The 22123-nt window shown below is 53.0% G+C and overlaps 2 non-coding genes across 2 annotated transcripts; both read left to right on the top strand.

The window, feature by feature from the left end:
* The first annotated feature begins 12717 nt into the window (after window positions 1-12717).
* TRNAF-GAA (transfer RNA phenylalanine (anticodon GAA)) lies at window positions 12718-12790 on the top strand. Its single transcript has one exon. It is a non-coding gene; the product is annotated as a tRNA-Phe (tRNA).
* Window positions 12791-18138: 5348 nt separating this feature from the next.
* TRNAI-UAU (transfer RNA isoleucine (anticodon UAU)) lies at window positions 18139-18232 on the top strand. The gene is made up of 2 exons: window positions 18139-18176; window positions 18197-18232. It is a non-coding gene; the product is annotated as a tRNA-Ile (tRNA).
* Window positions 18233-22123: the final 3891 nt, after the last annotated feature.

The following is a 22123-nucleotide window of genomic DNA, read 5'->3' as shown; positions in this document are numbered from 1 at the left end:
AACTCTAGACTTTGGGTCTGGAAAAGAGCTGGCGCAATCCATAGACCAGGTTGTTATATAATGCACATGGATTTAACCCTTCACATCCAGTAATGGCAAAGTTCTTGGTTCAGGATAGTAGCAGTGATGAATAAACTGCAGGTTGAAATCAAGTCTCTGGAGTCCATCCACAGCTGGGATGGGTCATTCAGTCCTTTGTATAGAGCTTCAGTTTGTAGCAAAGTCCCTCCAGAGGAATGAAGCAGGATTGAAGACAAGATGGAGATGAGGCATCAGCCTTTTCTAGTCTCTTGCCATGTGGTCTTTGCTTTCTTTGTCCCAAGGACACTCTGTCCAGCACGTGGCATAGAAAAAACTGAGTTCCGTCCATAGGCAGGTCCTGCAAACTTTGCTTAGTCATAAGGCATATCTGCCTTCTCTCAATGGGTCAATTGTATAGCTGATGGTCCTTATGGGCATCAAGCAGGCTAGGCAGAATTGACACCAACTTGTCTGGCTGGGGTGTTCCCTGGAAGCATAGCACAAGTTTGAAATACGGACAGCATAGAGCCAATTTTCATAATATCAACTACAAAAATGATACACATCTAGAGATAGCATCATTATAATCAGCCAATCAGAACCTCTCCATAGATCCCTTACGCCACAACCTTTCTACAATATTGGCTGCAAACATAGAACAGTGGTTGCAATGGTGATCTATACAATTACAGATTATGTCAATAAGGTCACAGGAGGTGACACAGCATCAGTGAGACTGATATTGGAAAACTGCCTCCAGTTTTGGTGTCCTCATTTGAAAAAGATGTTGTGAAATTGGAGCTGGGGCAGCAAAGAGCCACCAAATGTTCTGAGGGCTGGAGAAAAATGCCTTCTAGTGAGCTACTGAAAGAGCTCAACTTGTTTAGCTTATCAAAGAAGATTGAAAGGTGACTTCATTGAAGTCTTCAAGGGCCTTAATGGAGAGAAAATATTGGGTATTAAAAGGCTCTTTAATCAAGCAGAGAAAGGCATAACAAGACCCAATGGCTGGAAGGTGAAAAGAGACACATTCAGATTACAACTAAGGCACAAATATTCATCAGCGAGGACAATTCACCACAGGAACAAGCTACCAAGGAAAGTGATGGATTCTCCATCTCCTGATGTCATTTAATGAAAACTAGATGCCTTTCTGGGATGTGTTTGCCTCAAAAGTAGCTCTTGTGTCATACAGGAGGCCTGTGATATACAGGGGGTCAGATTAGATGCTCTAATGGTCTCTTCTGGCCATAAAGTCGACTAATTTCTGAAAAACTGAGAGTAGCGTTGGGAGCAGCATTTGATGTTTTTCTGTCTAGCCAGCTAGCTTCCTAGAATGAATGCTCTTTGAGTCGGGTGACCACAAGGAGTAGCTCAAACCTCCAAAGTGCCTGGCCGAGGCAGGACATTAGCAGAGCAAGGGAGGGGTGTGGCAGTGACATCACAAAGGCCTTTTGCAGGACCTCAGACTATTGGTCAAAGGTGGTGGGGAGGTGGTGACCTCACAGAGAGATGCTGACATCAGCCAGGCAGGACAGGAGCGAGGGGCCAGGGAAACCTCAGAGATCCCTGTGGCTTTGCTTCAGCATATCTCATTCTCCAGGTCTCTCTTTGAGGACTGAGAGAGTATTTGGCTTCACATATGTGACCGCCAGGAGGAACCTCTTTCGAGTTTTCCCTTTCTCTTTTCCTGATTTTACTAGTAAACAACTGTCCCTGTTTGGAAGGTAAGAGCCTCCTCGAGGTTTGAAACCTGTTCAGTCTGATCTATCTGGTGACAGCTGAATTCTAGGCATGGAGAACATGAGCTTAAGGAGGCCGAATTTTATTCTGCACCTGGGATTTTGTCCCATAGAATCACTGGGGACATTAGGGTTTTTCCTTTTCGTTTCACCTTTTCCTCCATCCATCCCTCCCTCCTTTCTCCTTCTCTCTTGCTTCTTTTCTCCTTTCACCTGTTTCCCTCCCAACACCAGGATGTGGGTGTGTGGGTGTATGTGTTGCAGGGGAGTGCTCGGCAGCTCCCACTGTGGGAGGTCCACCCAAAAATGGGGGCTGAAATAGCGCTCGGGCAGTGATTCCCACCAGTGACCTGGGCCATCCTTTGGGCTCTCTGGTGAGAACCCTTGGCCTCCTGTCCTCAGTCTCTACACTGATTGGCTGAGCAGGTGGTTACTGACAGGGAGGAGACTCAGGTTCTTGTTCTTCTCTTTTAAAACCAAGTAAATAAATCATAACCACTTATATGTTTGATGAATTTTGCTGCTTCTCTGCATTAATGGTCTCTGAGCAGTTCATGATTCTCTCTAACATTGCAGTTCTCCTCAAATACTTGCTGAATAATTACTGAGCATTGTTGTTGGTCTGGAGCTCATCCGAGAGAACTTTATTCAGGTCATTCAATGTCTGAAACTCAAGATGCGATGGTTAATTTGAAAATCAGGGCTCTTGGGTCCTAATCCCAACTTTGCCAGTGACTGGCTGTGTGACCTCAGACAAGTCAGTTCTCCTTTCTCAGCCTTAGCTTCTCCCTCTTTCAAGTAGGGATAATAATGATCCTTTCCTACCTACCTCTCGGTGGGTGGAGGATGGGGATCCATTGAAGAATGTCATGAGGAGTAGTGTGTAATATGAGGTGTCCCATCACGTTTACTCAGAGCAGATTATGACATAATAGAATAGCTGAAATAGTCTTTTTTATTTGTATTTTTTTATTTTGAAATTCTTAAGAGCAGCAACGACTTAGCTCAGACTGAAGCATCTTTTCTAATTTTTGAGATCTTAGTGTCTCCCCTTTGTGTGCGAAGAGACAATTTGACACACTGTGACAAACAGGAGATGCTTTTGTTCTGCAACAAAATATTTTTGCAAAGAACTTTCATCTCACTTGTTTTGATTTTGAGAAACAAACTGGTTTAGTCTGAAGGGGATTTTCTGACTGAAATGGTTTCAATGAAATTTCCTGCCATTTCGATTCCTGGGCTCTATCCCTGCTACTGGGGGCGGGGGGGGGTTTGCTGTTTGTTAAAACAGGAGTCAGGACTGGTGGCTTCTCTTTCTGGCTCTGCCACCGCCTTGCTGTGTAGGCCCTTGGGTAGGTCACTTCCCTTCTCTGGACCTCAGGCTCCTCCCCATCTGTCCAATGCGAACAGGGACAATTCTCGAACTCTGGGCAGTCGTGAGCCTGAGTGAGATAAGGGGCGTTAAAGCCCTCTGTGAAGGAGTAAGGGGAGTTTCACAGTGTTCAGCACCAAGGAATTCTAAAGTTTGCTAAAATGTCTAGTCTGTGGAAACAAGAAATGGTCGGGGCCAAACTTTTTAACCACTGCCTTTTTAAAAGCCCATTCAGGGATGTGAGTCCCTGTCTCTTAGGCGCCTAGGGTTCTTTGCCAGCAGGAGAGAAGAGGTTTCTGCCTCTGTTTTTGTGGCCTTAACAAACCAGGTGTTGTGCCCCAGTTCTCGTCTGAGATCTCTGAAAAAGAACATCTTCCCATCCATGAACAAGACAGGACCTATCTTTAAAAGGGGAACAGAGACCCCTGGGACTTGCAGACTAGCTGGCCTCACTTCCACAGTTGGAGAGATACTGGAATACGTTCTTAAACAATCAGTTTGTCAGCAGCACATACAGGATACTTTGGTTCCTGGACTAGTGAGCATGGATTTGTCAAGAACAAATCATTCCAAACCAATCCTCTTTCCTTCTTCAGCAGGGTTCCAGGCCTAGCGGAGATGGGTAAACAGTAGATGGGATCTATCTCGGTGTTACTAAGGCTTTTGACACAGTCCAGTAGGACAGTCTCACAAGCAAATGAGGGAAATGCGGTCTAGACGCATTCAGTGTGATGTGGGTGAAGAGCTGGTTGAAAGCCCAGACTCCAAGAGCCCTTCTCCATGTTTGGCTGTCCAACAGAGAGAGTGTACCTGTTGGGTTCGGCAGGGATCAGTCCCGGGTCTGGTACTATTCAATATTTTCATTACTGATTTGGAAAATGGACTGCAGAGGATGCTTCTAAAATTTGCAAATGATCAAAGGATTGGAATTCAAAACGCCTTTAACAAATTGGAGAATTGGTCTTGAGCCAAACTTCCTGGCTGGGCCCCTCTCCCTAGACTGGGCTGAAGTGAAACCCCAGAGCCAAACACTCCTCTTCCTGGGCAGTGCGCTCCGCCCTTGAATGGTCAGATGCTGCTTAGCACTGTCAGAGCAGCTTTGGCTGGGGGATTCTCCCAGCACTTTCCAATAGCGGGAAAGTATTAAATCCCCAGCAATGGAACTCAGGAGTCCTGACTCCCAGTCCTCTGGTCCAGTGACTCCAGCGGATCACACTCCCTCTCAAAGGCAGGGGGAGCGGCCATGAGGGCCTGCTTGTAATTGCCAGCTGTGGGAGGGAGTGTGCAGCAGTGGTTAGCGAAGGGTCCTGGAAAGAAGGATTGCTGGGTCCCATCCATCCTTCTGACACTTGGTGTGACCCTGAGCCAGTAGCTTCCCCTCCCCAGGCCTGTTTCTCATCAGTAGGGTTGCGGTCACAGTCCTGACAGCCCAGGGGGGTTGGGAGGCTCCAGGAAGGTGTGTAAAGTGCTGGGATTTCAGGATCCCGGAGGCACTGTCACCCCCACACTAGGGTGATGTTCTGCACCCCCTGCTGCTGGCCAAGTTTCTCCTTTCCCTGGCAATAAGACAGACTCTTGTTTTCTCAGACAGCCGATCCCCCAGTGTCATCACCCTGCCTCCTGGCTGGGCAGGGTAACTCCTCAGGTCACCACCCCCCTCTCCAGACTGCCTTGGGCTTGGAGAGTGAGGAGAAGGGCGAGGGATGACACTGAACATCCTCCATCCATCGCTCCATCACCAGAGCAAGTGAGTGGCATTAGGGTTCCTCGGTGGTGTCCCCTGTCTGTCTGGGGAGAGGCAGAAAGATGGGGAGAGAATCTCTCCCAAAGGACATTGGATTTACAAACAGCCCCCAGGAGCCCCTCACTCTCAGACCGGGGAGGGGCTTCTTCAGAGCCATCTCCAGTGTGTTTGGCAAGGTCCCAGCAATGGGGCTTCCAGCCCTTCCCTTGTGGGAGACTGTTCCCCAGGCTGAGAGTCTCTGAGCTGGGCCAGACCCAGGGAGCTGCGAGCATGGAAATCAATGGGAAACGAGGGGGTCTTGGCTTTGCTATGCCTAGGGACGTTGAAGTGGGGAATGGTTTCCCAGGAGAAGTCCGGACTCCTGGGTTCTATTCCTTCTCTAGCCTGGGTGGGGAATGGGGGGGATGAAGTGTGAGTGTGTCCTGGGCTGGCAGGAGGACAGCAGCAGCGCCTGGGACTCGGACAGCAGCGTGGCTGACGGACGCTTCTGCTTTGTTCCAGGTGAGCTCAGGGAGAGGTGAAGAGGGGGCTGTGAACACCCCAGGTCCAGGCCCTCGAGCAGTGCTATGGGGGCGGGTCCCCAGCTCAGGTGGCTGGCCTGAGCCACTGAACCCCACTGACACTAAATGCTGCCACTTTAATCCTTGGTGCTCCATTGAGCAGGGGGTGGAAGGCACCTCCCAGGGAGTCCAGGACAGTGTGGGGGGTCTCTTTGCTAGGGACTCCTGAAGGAGTTGGGGGCTTATGACACTGAGGCTACTTGGAATCAAATACATTTGAGATACAAGTACATAGCCCATATTCATAACTTCAAATACAGAAATGGTACACACATACAGCCAGCATAATTATAACCAGCAAATGGTAACCTTGTCATAGACACCTCACATGCCAACCTTTGCACAATATTTGCTGCACATATATAACAGTGGTGGCAACAATGATCTCCACGGTCCCAGTTCATATTAATAACATCACAGAAGGCTATAGAGAAGTGGGAGGGAGGAGTCTTCCAGCCGGTGTGTCTCATCCGTTTTTCCCTTACCGCTTGGGCCGAGGTGGGAAGAGAGCGAAACGTGCCTGGCTGAAGGTTTCGCTCTCGGCCTTGAAGATTAAGCCCGACCCCCTGGCATGGCTAGGTCTGGTTGTCCTGGGCTATGTGCAGGGGAGGGCTCAGTTGGGAGAAGGGGCAGATGAGGGGATTTTGTTTCTGATAGATAAGGGCTTTGTCAGTGGGAAGCTGTAGGTCACATACTGGGGGTGACAGTGGGCTATGAGCTGGGGTAGCAGAAGCAGGGGAGCAACATGTGTGTGTGGGAGAGGGGGGTTCACTTGGTAAAAATGAACCTGCCAAGCCGCTCCCTCTGCGGGAGCAAAAGCCTCTCATTTATCTCAACTCCCCTCCATGAAAATCTCCACCCCTCCCCTGGTGCTGAGAGACCCCCTCACTCCCATGAAGATTTGTAATTGTTCTGACTCTTCCTTGGCCTTGTCCAAACAGTTTTCCCAGAAAAATGATCAAGGACATTGCAAATGAGAAAAGCAAACCAAACCAGAGAAACCCCCACCACACACAGTTTAGGTCTGAATTTTTCTACTGAAATTTGCAGACAATAAAACTCATCCCTCTGTTGGCCAGAATCCAAAGCTAGACCTCTCCCGCTGTAGCTGTGACTTCTGCTACCAAACCGCATATGTGCTGACTCCTCCTGTGAGACATTTCTTTGCACAATTCTGCTGCTAATCCAGTTATTGACTCCAGGAAACATTTTCCTTAGCCTGGTTCCATGTGTCACTGGTTTCTATAGCAAAGGCCAGTCCCTGCCCTGTGGCCTAGGCATCCTCATTCATATCAAGCTTCAAGTTGAGAATCATTTCCCATTCCTGCTCTGTGGGAGGGGAGACTTTTAAACAGAGAATAAACCCCAAACCTTCCCTGCTAGCTGTGTATAAAGCAGGCTAGAGGAGATTGTTTTAAAAGCAAAGGTCTGCAAGTTTTTTTTTTTTTGGTCTCTCCCTTCTGAGTACTCTGAAGGCAAAGGCATTAGGGTTTAACAAGGATCTTTGTTAAACGAAGGGACTCCAGTTGCGAGTCACCATACACCAGCAAAACACATTTGCAAATGAATGTTTTTTTTTTCTTTTTAACTCTGTCGGGAATAGCTAGGTAGAAGGAGTTAAAAGAAAGACTCTGTTGCTAAGCAATCCGAAGAAGGCAACAGAAAAGCAGCATTTCAGACAGTAAACACCAGAGGGCACCCCATCACCAGTCATGAAAACAACCCCATCACCTACATCGCTTCCCGAAGGACCAAGCCCAAGTCCACAGTCTAAGGAAGAACTGGTGTCTCCAGCCTCCAGGAAACAGTTCCAAACTGAGCAGGAAGCAGATGACAGCCTTCAGACAGCTTGGGCGGCGGCACGGAGCACCTCACCGCCTCTCAGCTCTTCTAAGTGATCCTGGTTTGTTATAGAACAAGGGCTTTTATATAAGGAGACTCTTTCTGGTGGACACCGGGAAGACTGGCAGCCACAAAAACAGTTAGTGGTTCCAACTAAGTACCGGGGGAAGCTCTTAAGCGTAGCCCATGATCATCCCAGTGGCCATGCTGAGGTGAACAGAGGCTACAGGCACCATCCCTCCCCACCCTGGCTAATAGCCCTTGATGGACCTATCCTCTGTTAATTTATCTAGTTCTTTTTTTGAACCCTGTTATAGTCTTGGCCTTCACAACATCCTCTTGCAAGGAGTTCCACAGGTAAACTATGCAACTGCCCTGAGTTTACCCCTCCTCCCCTGGCCAGGTTGTATATGGAAAAGAGGATGAGGATGAGGAGAGCCATGATGTGTCTGTCACTGGCTGGTGCCTCAGTTTCCTCTAGGCAGCAGTGCTGCAGGCTCCTTTGGTCTGTGCCAATGCAACTGTGTCTGGCGAAGGGGGAGTACAGGCTCATGCTCCCCAGCCCCACGCCCCACCCCCAGCAGCTGGGGAGTTCAGGCCAAATTTAACCCTGGTAGCTGGGCCAGGATTAGCCTGGGCTGGGGTAGGGCTGGGGAGGAATTGGGAGGGAGACAGATGCACCTGCTGTGAGGGAAGATCCTCTCATTCCCTGCCAACCCCCTCACTCCTTGCAGCACGGCATCCCCTAGCATTACTTTCTCTGTCATGGGAGCTGTCTGCTGCCTGCTTCCCCCTTAGCATCATCTCTCCCCCACCCTGGGGCACTGGCATCGCCCATCCTGTGCAAACAGGCAGGCCCCGGTGTGCCCCACGGCATTGCCCTGCAACTGTGGGGGCAGCTGTTGGATGGAGCCATATCGAAATATGGGGGTGGACAAGACTGGGGACGAGGACTCCTGGGTTCTCCCCTCCAATGTGGGAGGGGAGTGGAGGTTAGGGGGTAGAGTGGGGGAGGGGCAGGGCTGGGATAAAGGGCTACTGCTTTTCCTGGTTTTCTCCACCTCCTGCAGCAGCCTCGGACCTTTCAGTGCGTTTCTTGTCCCAAATTCATTTGCTGACTTGTGTAACTCACCCGAGAGGTGGCTGCATCTCAGTGTTGAGTGAGGCACCCTTGGCTGCGTCACCTCCTAACCGCGTCTCTCTCCCCCTTCAGGTGACCCTGCAGCACTCGGCAAACATCCACAAGATCATGGGGCACTTTGAGCACTGGGCAGGCAGGGGCCAGGCGCCCAGCCCTCCCTCCAGGGATTAAAAAGGGGCAAAGGAGGGCAAATCAGAGGAGGGGGTGGCCAAGGTCTGAGCAGGGGGTGGAAATTGACTGGTTGGGGGGTCAGGCAGCTGGAGGTAGAGTTAGGAGAGGGGCTGAAGGGCAAAGTCAGGGAGGGGGAAAGGAGCCGGAGTTAAGCCCAGAGGGAGGCGCTGCCAGAGGGTTAAACCCCAGCACAGGCAGGGGGAGAGGGGTAACAGTTATCCCAGTGGGCTGAGACTCGAGTGCTTGCAAACATGGGGGGGGAGCAGAGGGCTTTTTTATTTCCCCTCTCACAGGCAGCACCTCTCAGCATGGGCTTCCCAGGGCTGGGCTCTTAAAGGCACAGGCATCCCATCGCCTAGACACTGCAGCTCCTCTCTGATGTAACCTACTGAGGTGCTGCAGTAGGAGACTCAATTCAGTGAAACTGGGCATTTCCTATACACCCCCCAGCCAGGGGGCTGTGCACCCCCTTCCCCGAATTTCTCCAACACTCCCCCTCCCTCAGTGGTCAGGTAGTTACATGCAGCACTGCCAATGTTGTCATTGGTTGCAAATTTGAATGGAAATTGAAACGTTAACAAACACTTTAAAAGCAGATACAACATATGAAAAATACTTGTACCTGAGAAAGTAAAATAGGTTTGAAAAGTCTGGACAAAGCCGGGTTTCCTCACCCAGCTGTTGTGTTTGCTGACAATGTTGGTGCATTGACTTCGGCAGTGTTGGCCAACCTTAGAATTTCAAATGATGATTTGTAAGCAAGGTGTGAATTAGCTCTCCCCTGACAGCTAGTGATGACCAGGGTTGGGAGGAGGCTTTGGGACCAGACTGTATTTACATGAACTCACCTACTCTGCCGAGGTATCCAGCGGACAGAGCTGGGCTGCCTCTGCTCTAGGTGCCCAGGGAAGGGAAGGTGTGTGGGGCTCCGGTCTGGGATTCATCCTCTCTCCTGCCAAGGCCTGACTATTAATCCCAGCCCTGACACTGCTTTCTTCAGCGCCATGTCGGCCAGAGGAAAAGTGTGGTAGAGAAGCACAAAAGGGCCAAACTTGTGGACATCAAGTGAAGCAGCAAGAATCCCTACCATCAGGGTAGCAAGTTCTAGAGCCCTAAGCCATTGTGGCCATCCCAGCCACAGACCTTGCTCTAGGAGGTGTGAGTCACCCAGCAAGAGGGAAAAGTTTCACTCTTACACAGCTGGAGACAGAAAGGTGAGCTCTGGGGCTTTACCACAAGCCAACACAAGGTCCCCCTGAGATTTGAACTCAGATTGCAGGACTCATAGTCCTGAGTGCTGCCCATTACACAATGGGATCAGCTCATGTTGCCTTCTCTGCACATCGGTGACCCTCATGGGGTTGGCTTGTGCAAGGGGGCTCTTGGCCCTTTACTAAAACTTAGTGTGTGTGTGTGGGGGCGGGGGTTGGCTGGCTAGTTCCCAGCACCAATAGAAGGGGGAAGGATCAATGGGAAATCAGGACCCTGAGACTGACAGTCCCCAGGGACAATGGGGAGAGGCCAAAGCTCCAAGTTAGCTGCACTGACAGGCCAGGCAGTGTAATGAGGGAGTCACCAGGCTAGGGGGTCCCATCCTCCATGTGAGCTGGAACTGCCTGGGCCACAGTGAGGCAGAGCTAAGGAGAGAGCAGGAGCCCGAGAAGAGCCGGGGAGCAGAGCTTTGCAGGTGTAGTGCCAGAAACTGCTGCATGTAGGAATTTGCAACCTGTAGCAGTTACTGATACCTGAGGTTGTTCTTATTTGCTGACTTTGCCTTATTGGCTAAAACTAGACAGTGGTTTCTCTAGCAAAGGCCAGTCCCTGGCCCCTTGGTCCAGACATCCTCCTTCATATCAGACTAGGGTGACCAGAGGTCAAAGATGAAATATCGGGACACAGGGGGTGGAGCAAAAAAAAAAGCCGGAAGGCCCCCCGCTGCCAAGCAGCAGTGGGACAGACCCATCTCCAATCAACTCTCGGCTCCAACCCCCTCTACACCCCCAGCTGCCCCATCCCCTCACTCCTGGGCCCAGCCTGGGCTCCGAGCTCTGCAGCCGAGCCATGATCTGGGCCCCTCCTGCAGCTTCCGGGCAAGGGGTGAACCAGGCAACCAGGCCCGGCCCCTGACGGCAGGAATGTCTCTGCCTCACGTGTGTCTCCGCCCCCCGCCCACCTGGGCCTGCCTGCTCCACGCTGCCCCCAGCCCCACTGTGCTGCCCTGCAGGCTGCAGAGCTGGAGCAGCCTCTGTGTTGCACTCCCGGCCATGGCCATGGCCCGTGTACACACCTGGGAGGGAGGAGGAATGCCGCATGCCTGGGGAAGAGGTGGGGCCAGGGCAAGGATTTGAGGCAGTGAGAGGGTAGGGTTGGGGGCAGGGCCAGGGCCGGGATTTGGGGAGGGATCCAATGGAGGAAGGAGGGGGAGGAGTCGGGGTGCGGGGGGCAAGTATCCCTCCGGACTCTGCCTGTGTGCCGGAGCAGAGAGCAAAATCATTTGTTTGTCCAGTGTCCCAACCAAACATAGGTCGGGACGTGGGACAAACAAGCAAATATCGGGACAGTCTCGATAAAATCAGGATGTCTGGTCACCCTATCAGGCTTCAAGTTGAGAATCATTTCCCATTCCCGCTCTGTGGGAGGGGAGACTTTTAAATGCGCTCTCTGTGCGACTGCACATGGCTAAGCAAAGAGAACAAACCCAAATCCCCCCTGTGCTTTGGGAGCCAGGTTTGGGGTGGGAATTCTGTAGTTCAGATGACTTCAAACCTGGTCATTGTGATTCTTTACCAGTTTCTCTGGCATTGAGGCATATTTGTGCTCACAACTGTGATGGCTGAGGGGTTAAGGCGTTGGAGTTGAAGTCCACTAGGATTCCCCTATGCAGGTTCTAATCCTGCTCACAGCGAAGTCTGTGCTTTAGCCAGTCTCTCACCCAGGCAATACCTCTGTACAACTCCCTGAGACACACTCAATTCTCTCCCCACCCCAAGTAATTCCTGTTCTGCTCCTTTCATAGAGATCCCTGGGACACCACCTCACACTGTGTCCCTGAGGGGTCAGGCAAACTCTCAGCACCTGAAGCCTCTGCAACTCACCTGGTGCCCCATAGATCAGCCATAGCCCTGGTTCTGCTCCTCTCTCTAGAGTGTGAAAGGAGTCAAATCAGCGACTCCATGGGAGCTATGGGGCTGCAGAACCAACAGAGGAAAAATAGGTGCTCAGCACTCACTGGCAGCCAGCTCCTCCCCCACACTACAGGCCTTCCTGACAAGCTCCTCCTCTTCCCCTTCAGCACCTCCCACTTGCCAGTGATCAGTGGGGTTCAGGAGGCACTGGATGGGGAGGGGGAGGTGCAGGGACGGGAAGAGGTGGGGGGGGAGAGGAAGGTGCAGGATGGGAAGAGATGGGACAGGGGTGGGGGCTTGGGGGAAGGGGTGGGGGCAGGACGTGGGGAGAAAAGGGGGAGATTTGTCACAGACCCTGGATCCCTCTAGGACTGGCCCTGAAGGAAAACGCTGACTATCACAGTGACAATACAACTGACCAGCATTGTCGGGGAGACAGAGGGAGATGGGCACCCATCAGGTCTCTTCTCTCCCCCAAGGTGAGCCAGACACTGCTCTCTCCTGGCTATCACTCTAGCAGCTGGATGCCAAGGAGCCATTTCCCCACAGGAAGTGCATTGAGTGCCCCCGTGGTGCTGGGGGGGCTGGCACTGCTGCTGCTGGCTCTGCAGTTGGCAGGGGGTTGATGTCTGCACAGACTCTCAGCTGCCAGGCCGGAGGGGGCACTTGGGACCTTACCAGACTGGCTCAGTGTAGATGGGGGGTTGACAGAGCAATACAGACGCTCTCCAGAGCACGGAGCAGCGTCCGCCCATGCAGCCAGGCAATGAGCATTTCCCACAGTCTGGAGCCGAGGGGGAGGTGGCAGCTGCTGTTCCAGCTGCTCGGGGACAGGCCCTGTCAGCGAACAGCCACTTCTTACTCACCACAGCTAACGGTGCCGGGTTCCTCCTGTGGGGGTGTGGAGCAGCTGTTTGTTTTCCTGTCCTTTTTGTGTGCAACTGCTGACAAAAACATCCCAGACAGAGAAGCAACAGGCCAAAAAGCTTTTATACAGTACCCAAAGTAGCTCAGTTGGGAGAGCATTAGACTGAAAATCTGAAGGTCCTTGGTTCAATCCCAGGCTTTGGCAGACCCTGTTATTACTCTTCATGCAGGGGTGGCTTGTTTTCTGGGATCACAGCAGTGCTTGTACCCAGGAAAAGTTACTGATCTTGGACTCAGCAGTAGGAAAACATAGATTGGGCTGTTGGCCCACCTAACCTTTAATAATGAGAACTGTCTTTCCCAATATGGTAGGAAGAAAGTGAGGCAGGGCAGCCCTCAGGAATGGTGATAGAAGGCTGCTAGGCTGGGACTGGGGATGAAAACTCCTCTGTGCAACTGAGCAATGGCAGTACCAGGGAAGGAGGATCTGTAAAAGTGGCCCAGCACAACTCTCCTCCTCTGGGCACCTAGAGCAGAGGCAGCTGGTGCTGACAGCTCCAAGGGAAGGCTTAAAAACCACAGAGCAACTGAGGTCAGGGCTAGAGGAGGGCAGGACCATGCCTATGTGTGGCGTTCAGACAGGCACAAAAAAACCTAGCCACCTGCTCCCTGCCATGCCAAACATACACTGAAGGTCACCAGCATGCGGGGCAGCTGCTGATGCTCTGTGGCCAACATCACAAGATGGTAGGAAGGCAGGGCCAGCCCCCATGGTGGGGCCTCTGACTGGTCCCACTCAAGGTGCTCACTTTTGCAGTGGGGCAGGAGATTTTTCCCCAAGAGGCTTTTTCCCAGCTGGTGAGAAGCAGAGAAACACCCAGGCTCCGAAGGTGCTATCTAGCAAACCTCATCAAACACAGGGACTGGCACACATTTGGAAGAGGGAAACTGCTCTACACACTAGCCCGGGCAGCCGCCCATTTTCTTTGGCAAGTCAGGAAGGGCAAAGGCTAGACTGGAAGCACCTGGGACTTCTGCCCCAGCCTTTGTGACGCCCACCCCCCAACTCCTTCCCGGGCTCTAGCTGGAGCCAGAGCATTGGCCTGAGCCACCAAGAAGAGGTTCCAGCCCTTGAAGGGAGCAGGACTTTTAACCAAAAGGTAAAACTGCACATGAAGGGACTTGACCCCTCAATCCCTTGATCTGAAGTCAGATGCCTTATCCATTAGGCCATGTGGTCACACAAGCAAAAGCCCTCCAGGCACTTCTTTGGAAAAGGCAGACACTGATGCGTCCAACAAAGTGGGGATTCACCCACGAAAGCTCATGCTCCAATATGTCTGTTAGTCTATAAGGTGCCACACGACTCTTTGCTGCTTTTGCAGAAACTGTGTTTCTCAGGTCAGCTACTGAGGGGGCCCAGACTCTCTGGGCACAAGAAGTCAAGTTCCCAGTGAGATGTGAGACTTAATTATCTGGAGCTGGGTGCAGGGCTTTGGCAGGGATGCTCAGGCATCGGGGATTGTGGTGCAGCAGATGGACCAGCTGTCTAGGTGCGGAGATTTAATCTCACGGAGGAGGAGGAGTTGGAATCCTGCTGATAGGCAGTGTCCACGGTTGGTGCAACCACTAGGCGAACTAGTCGGCCATCTAGGGTGCCAAGTGGTTGGGGGAACCAAAAGCCCCACTCAGAGGAGGCAGTGGAGTGGAAGTGAGCTGGGGCTGGGGGATGGGGTGGGTGCAGGGAGAGTGCTGCCTGCAGCAAGTAACAAGGGCGGGGGCGTGCAGGGGAACCACTCCCTGTCCCAGCTCACCTCTGCTCTGTCTTCTCCCCTGAGCATGCCGTCCCCACTCTAATTCTCCTCCCCTCCCAGGCTTGCTGCACTAAACAGCTGATTGGCAGCACAAGCCTGGGAGGCAGGAGAAGTGGAGCAGTGCTGGTGTGCTCAGGGGAGAAGGCGGAGCAGTGGGGAGCTGGGGTGGGGAGCTGCTTCAGCGGGGGCTGCCTGGCTCTTCCCCATGGCCCCTGCCCCTGCTCTGCACCAGTCCCACCCTCCCGCCCCTGCACTCACTGCATGGTAAGTGAAGTGACCCAGCCCCAGCCTGGTCCACTCCCCTGGTTCCTAGACATGCCGCCAGCGAGTGCTGTGGAGCGGTTCCCCCTTCCCCCCAAACTTGGGAGCCAGGGGAGTTCTATGGCCCTGGGTCTCTCATCCCTCCATCCCCTCCCCTGCCTCCAATATCCCTCTCGGGCTCTGTGGGGCTGGTTCTCTCTCCCTGCCCCTGTGCTCCCCCCTGCACAGCATGTCCTGGGAGTGACTCAGTTTCCCTGGACCAATATTTCACCACTCCACACATGTCTCTTCTGTTCCCCACCTCCCTCCACCCCACCCCATTTTCCCTACACTCCAGGCTGGGTCTCTGCCAACCCCCTCTCCTCTCCTCCTGATCCCAATATCTCCTGCCCCTATGGGTCTATGGGGCTGGGTCTCTCCCTCCCCTTATCCCCTCCCTCAATATCTCCTGCTCCTATGGGTCTGTGAGGCTAGGTCTCTCCCTCCCCCATTCTCCCCTCATCCCCTTCCCCAATATCTCCCTGCCCCAGGCTGTGACATGCTATGACGTGTACTGGGGCCAGGGCTGGGTTTTTGCTGCCCCAAGCGGGGGGGGGGGGAATCAACAATCCATGATCGCAATCAGTGGCAGCTCCACTGCGCTGCCTTTTTCTTCGGCGGCAATTCGGTGGCAGGTCCTTCCCTCCGAGAGGGACCGAGGGACCCACTGCCGAATTGCTGCCGAAGAGCCCGACGTGCTGCCCCTTTCCCTTGGCCGCCCCAAGCACCTGCTTGCTGAGCTGGTGCCTGGAGCCGGCCCCAGCTGGGGCTGTGACATGCACTTGGGCTGTGACGTGCTGTGACCTGGTCACTCCCCAAGGGCAACTCACTCACTTGAAACCAGCAGGACAGAAGGTGTCACGTGTCCATGGGCGGGGTTATGCAGATGAGCAGTGTCTGGCGGCAGTAGGGAGAGCAGCGAGATGAACCGAAGGAGCCGGGCAGAGAGAATTCTCTGTGTGTGGACAGAATCCGGTGTGGGGAGTTCGTGTGGGGAGTGCCTGCACCGGAGTCACTTCAGGGCAGTGATTGCCACTGAGCTACGTAGTGACAAACGGTGTGTGAATGGGGTGTGGTGCCTGTCTGGGAGCAACTTGTGGTAATAAGAAAAGGGGTGGGAGCAAGAGGCTTTGTCCTAGCAGGGGGCGTGTACCCTGAGAGGGTGTTTTGTAGGTGCAAGTAGGTTTGGGGGCTTTTTGGAATGACAAGGGGTGTCTGCAGCTAGAACCCTCCTAACCCCACTAGTTTTCTTTGTGTTGTGGGGTGGGGTGGTGGATTCTGTGATGTCACAGTCCTTGGGGGAGGAGTTTGAATCATAACTCCAAAGTGGGAGAAAAACTTGCCCCACTCCTGCTAAGTCTCCACTAGGGGGCTGGGCTGGGATCTCTAGGGAGGGAAGCACAGGGAAAAACAGTCGCCCCTATGGAACCCAGGAGTCCTGGATCCCAGTCCCCCTGCTCTAGACCTCTTGCACTTCCAGAGCCAAGGATGGAACCTAGGGGTCCTGGTGTCCAGCCCCTCCCTGCTCTGACCACTAAACCCCACTGCCTTCCCAGGGTGGTGCAGGGGTCACTGGGTCTGTGTCCCAGCTCTGCTAAGGGCCTTGACTGATTTTCCTAAAGCACTTCCTTCTGAATCTAGCCGACGAAGTGGGAATTCACGCACGAAAGCTCATGCTCCAATACGTCTGTTGGTCTATAAGGTGCCACAGGACTCTTTGCTGCTTTTACAGATCCAGCACATCTGCCCCCCCTGCCCAGTCACTGCCCACCCCCGTGTGGGGGCACCAGCACTGTGCCGAGTAGTGATGGACAATTGTCCAAGCTGGCCCAGGGGAGACGTGTGTGTCCCTGCTGCCCTCTGCTGAGCCCTGCTCTGTGTGTGTGTGCGTCTGTGACACTGTATCAGTGTGTTGCTGGGCTAACCAGTAGGAAATGGCTTTGCAGGATTTTGTATTCTGCAGCAAGTCACACACGCACACACACACAAAGGGACTCACACAATCCCAAGAACACTCACACACAACACACCCAGAGGGACATGTTAGTCCAACCCTCAAAGAGAGAAACAATCACACCCCCAGCCACACTCACAATAACCCCCCTCCACACACCATAACATTCACAGTTGTGCTCAGAGACACAACTGCACGCAGTTCACTCCCACTGCTCCAAATACAAGGACCTCCTGCCCCACACAGCATGTGCCAAGGCCTGTTGAACTCACTGCCACTGGACAGCTACCAATGAGAATGACCCCCTCGTGCTGGATCATCCGCTTGGCCCCCCACTCCCTCTTGTGGCATGCTGTGTGGCATGGCTGGGGATTGTGCAATAGCAGGCTGGGGCTGGGTCACTCCATTTCCTGCAGGAAGTAGCCAGCCCCCTGTACCCCACAGAGGCCTGGGACCAGCCCCCCTCTGCTTCCCCCCACGCAGGCCTGGGGCCTCAGCTTGCTCTGCTCCCCTGGCTCCCAAGTTTGGGGGGAGGGGGGAACCGCCCCACAGCAGTCGCCAGCAGCATGGCTGGGAGCCAGAGGAGTGGACCATGCAGTGAGTGCGGGGGCGGGGGGGAAGGGCTGGGGTGGAGCAGGGGCAGGGGCCATGGCAAGAGCCAGGCAGCCCCCCCTGCAGCAGCTCCCCACCTCAGCTCATCTCCGCTCTGCCTTCTCCCCTGAGCACGCCGGCTCCGCTCCACTTCTCCTGCCTCCCAGACTTGCGGTGCTAATTAGCTGTTTAGTGCGGCAAGCCTGGAGGGGAGGAGAATTAGAGTGGGGGCAGCGTGCTCAGGGGAGAAGACAGAGCAGAGGTGAGCTGGGACAGGGAGCAGTTCCCCTGTATGCCCCCACCCCCGTTACTTGCTGCAGGCAGCCCTCTCCCTGCACCCCCCAGCCCCCTGCCCCAGCTCACCTCCACTCCTACGCTGCCTCTTCCCCCAAGACCCCTCCTCTCGCTCACTGCTCTCGGCCCCCTCCCCACCCTCACTCACCCTTACGGTCATTACAAAGTGGCAAGGCAGAGCTCTCCCATTTTGAAAAGTCCTGGGGTGTTGTTCGCCCCTGTTCAGGCACCCATGGGGCCCTGCACTTCACACAGCTCTCCCTGATTTCAGCTGTTAGTGAGGGAGCCTCACTGCTAGCGCAGACTGGGCAGTTTCTTGTATGAGAGACACTGTCCCAAAGCAGGACTAATGCTTAGACAGGGTTATCAGTGGTTTCAGATCTGTTGGTCTGCAGCAAGACTCTACAGTGAGTCTCAGTCAGCTCTGTTATTACACAGGAACGAACAAAAGGGTCAAATGGTGCCTGGAAGCCTTAAGAAGAATCCACCCCACCAAGTACAATGCTTGTTGATACCGGCTCCTAACTCCACTGAGAATGTTTTGAGGTCACTCCTCACCTTTATCAACATAGGGGACTGAGAGACAAACAGTTCACAGGTGCTCCAGTGGTGCAATTGGTTAGCACAGAGTACTTATAGGGCAGTGCTGAGAGGAGCTATGCTGAGGTTGTGAGTTCAAACCTCACCTGGAGCACTGGTTTTCATTAGCCAAATGGCTTCACCCCCTCATTTGGCCCTGTGGAATGTAGAATTCTAGCCCTGGGAACATTGAAGCAAGGTAAGAATCAAAAATAACCCTTCACTTATTAGCTCCTCTCCAGAGTGCAGGTCAGAATCTACAATCCTTTCTGCCCCACCAGCTCCTGTGCCAGGATCCCTCAAGCAGAGCCTGGAGTCCTGCCAATCCTTGACCCCTGAGCCTGGAGGGAGAGGAGCAAGGAGCCATTGTTAGAGGGCTTTCCTTTCCCCTGCCCACTTCCCTGGCTCCTGTCACACAGACAGCAAGCAGCAAAAGACCAGAAGTCCAAAGTGCAGACAGAGGGATGTTTACTGGGGTTAGTTTCCAAGCAAGCAGATTCCAAAGCACCTTCACACCAGTCAGGCTGCTATCTATACACGGACAGAGTCTGTTCCCCTGTGTTCCCTTCCCAGCTCTGACACCACAGAGCGTTTACCCCACATCCCTACAGACAATTCTTTCCTGGGTGTCTGGCTGGTGAGTCTTGCGCACATGCACAGGGTTTAGCTGATCACCATATTTGGGTTCAGGAAGGAATTTTCCTCCAGGACAGATTGGCAGAGACCCTGGGGGGGTTTCACCTTTCTCTGCAGCGTGGGGCACGGGTCACTTGCTGGAGGATTCTCTGCACCTTGAAGTCTTTAAACAACGAGTTGAGGACTTCAATAGCTCAGACATAGGTCAGGGGTTTGTTACAGGAGTGGGTGGGTGAGAGTCTGTGGCCTCCGTTGTGCAGGAGGTCCGACAAGACGATCATAATGGTCCCTTCTGACCTTAAAGTCTATGAGTCTATGAGCTCTGACACTGCAGAGTGTTTACCCCACGTTCCCCTTCTCAGCTCCGACACTGCAGAGCCTTGCCTGTGTCCCTGTTCCCCGTTCCCTATTCCCATCCCCCGTTAGCAAGCATGATTCCAATTTCCCCACCCACTGCCTGTTTGACCCCAGTTTATACGGTAATATTCTCAGCGAGACCTTAACCAATCATTTTACTGAAATGTAATTAACCAATTCTAACCTATTGTAATAGAATTCTCTAACCAATTACATCCCACTCCCCTAATTAACTTACACCCAGTAAAATTAATTCTGCAGCAGACAGAAAGAATTAGAGGACCAGACAGATTGACAACAGAAAAGTGGGAGCCATAAAGATAAACCCTACAGAAATGACGGTTTCACAACCACAACCATTGAGAAGGGATTTCTTGCCAGACCGGATGCTCCCTTAAGATCTGTTTCTTTATCTGGTGGTGATGGGCACTATTGGGACAGGATCATCTTCCTAACAGCCCAACCCCACCTTAGTTCAGTGTGACGGGTTTGGGAGGTGAGGATGTGACCCTTCACTTCCCAGCGTATGTCTGCCCCTGCTGCTTAGCCAAAGGCCTTAGCCTACTGTCAAGGTTTTTTCCCCACTCTGAACTTTAGGGTACAGATGTGGGGGACCTGCATGGACCTTTCTAAGCTTAATTACTAGCTTAGATCTGGTAACACTGCCACCATCCAGAAGTTAGTGTCTGGATCACTCCCTGTCCCCCCAAAACATACCCCTCCCTGGGCAGCCTTGAGAGGCCTCAGCAATTCCCTGGTGAACACAGATCCAAACTCCTTGGATCTTAAAACAAGGAGAAATTAACCATGCCCCTTCTTTCCCCCCACCAATCCCTGGTGAGTCCAGACCCAATCCCCTTGGATCTTAAAACAAGGAAAAATCAATCAGGTTCTTAAAAGAAAAAACTTTTAATTAAAGAAAGGAAGATAAAAATCATCTTTGTAAAATCAGGATGGAAAATACTTTACAGGGTACTCAGATTTATATAGCCCAGAGGAAACCCCTCTAGCCTTAGGTTCAAAGTTGCAGCAAGCAGAGGTAAAATCCTTTCAGCAAACAAGGATCATTTACAAGTTGAGAAAACAAAAATAAGACTAACATGCCTTGCCTGGCTAATTACTTACAAGTTTGAAACGTGAGAGACTGATTCAGAAAGATTTGGAGAGCCTGGATGGACGTCTGGTCCCTCTTAGTCCCAAGAGCGAACAACCCCCAAAACAAAGAGCACAGACAAAAACTTCCCTCCACCAAGATTTGAAAGTATCTTGTCCCCCTATTGGTCCTCTGGTCAGGTGTCAGCCAGCTTTATGGAGCTTCTTAACCCTTTACAGGTAAAAGAGACATTAACCCTTAACTATCTGTTTATGACACCTACGAACAAGGGCTTAGACTGTCCTAGGGAGAGAAGGCCCAGACACAGGCAGACTGGGATTTTGGTTCTTTGTTTTATACTCCTGTCACTAGCTGAGTGATAAAAATACACCTAAGTTCTTAAAGTCTAGGCCTGTACAAGCAGCCTGAATATCTCTTTTCTAACAGCCATCGGTCCCTGTGGAAAAATGTCTATTCAGGGTTGTCACTAGACATTTTGGTGCCCTACACAGAACCCCGTCCCCCAGCTCAAGCTGGCAGAGCGGAGCAGTCTGGGGCCAGGTCACTCCACTTCCCGCCGCCCGGTAATTGCAGGGCAGGCCAGACCCCACACTCTCGGGGTGGCAGGAAGTGGAGTGATCTGGCCCCAGCCTACCGCACTCTGCTCCCAGCCTTGGAACTTGGGCGGTTGGGGGAAACGCCCTCCAGCACTCACCAGCGCCGCAGCTGGGAGCTGGTGGAGCAGAGCAGGCTGGGGCCAGGTCGTTCCACTTCCCACCGCCCGGTGAGTGCAGGATGAGACTGATCCCTCCTGCAGTCCACCGGGATGTAGCTCAGGGGAAGGGGTGGAGTGGGGGGGAAATGGAGTGGAGCAGGGGTGGGAAGAGGCGGCATGGGGGCAGAGCAGGGGTTGGGGCTTTGTGGAAGTGGCGGAGCAGGAGCAGCTTTCCTGGATGGCTCAGCCAGCCAGGGGATCGGGCTGGCTGCTGGAGCAGTACGCAGCTGCATAGGGCACCAGGAAAAATGGGGCAATTTGGTGTCTCCACATCCCTTCACCAGGCAGTGTCCCTGTAGTGTGTGCTGTCTTCATAGGTCCTTTCTCAGTCTTTCTCACCCTCTTGTTTTGAGTCTCCTGTGTCCCTGCTTTCAAGCACAGACTCACTCTGGCTGTTCAGGAGAGGGGAGGACCTTGCCTATGTGTGGCCAACAGACAGCGACAAAGACCCCTAGCCAGCCTGCTCCCTGCCATGCCAAACACCCACTGAAGGCCACCCACAGACCAGCATGCGGGGCGGCTGCTGATGCTCTGTGGCCAACATCAGAAGAAGGTAGAAAAGCAGGGCCAGCCCCCTGGTGTGGCCTCTGTCTGTTCCCACTCATGGTGCTCACTTTTGCAGTGGGGCAGGAGATTTTACCCCAAAAGGCTTTTCCCCAGCTGGCGAGAAGCAGAGAAACACCCAGGCTCCCAAAGTGCTATTTACCAAGCCCCCTCAAGTACAGGGACAGGTGCACATTTGGAAGAGGGAAACTGCTCTACACACTAGCCCGGGCAGCCGCCCATTTTCTTTGGCAAGTCAGGAACGGCAAAGACTAGACTGGAAGCACCTGGGGCTCATGTCCCAGCCTTTGTGCTGTCCAACCCTCAACTCCTTCCCAGGGCTCTAGCTGAAGCCAGAGCATTGGCCTGAGCGACCAAGAAGAGGTTCCAGCCCTGAAGGGAGCAGGACTTTCAGCACAACGGTAAAACTGCACAAGCACAACCATGAAGGGACTCGAACTCTCAATCACCTGATCCAAATTATCCATTAGGCCATGGGGTCACACAAGAAAAGCATCTCCAAGTACTTCTTTAGAGAAGATGGACACTGTGTTTCTCAGACTCAAGTCATCTACTGACGGGGGCCGAGACTCTCTGGGCAC

This window comes from Gopherus flavomarginatus, chromosome 6 (assembly GCF_025201925.1).
Source record: "Gopherus flavomarginatus isolate rGopFla2 chromosome 6, rGopFla2.mat.asm, whole genome shotgun sequence".
Classification (NCBI taxonomy): Eukaryota; Metazoa; Chordata; order Testudines; family Testudinidae; genus Gopherus; species Gopherus flavomarginatus.
Note: the sequence above shows the minus strand (reverse complement) of the source record. Positions and strands in the feature narration are given on the sequence as shown.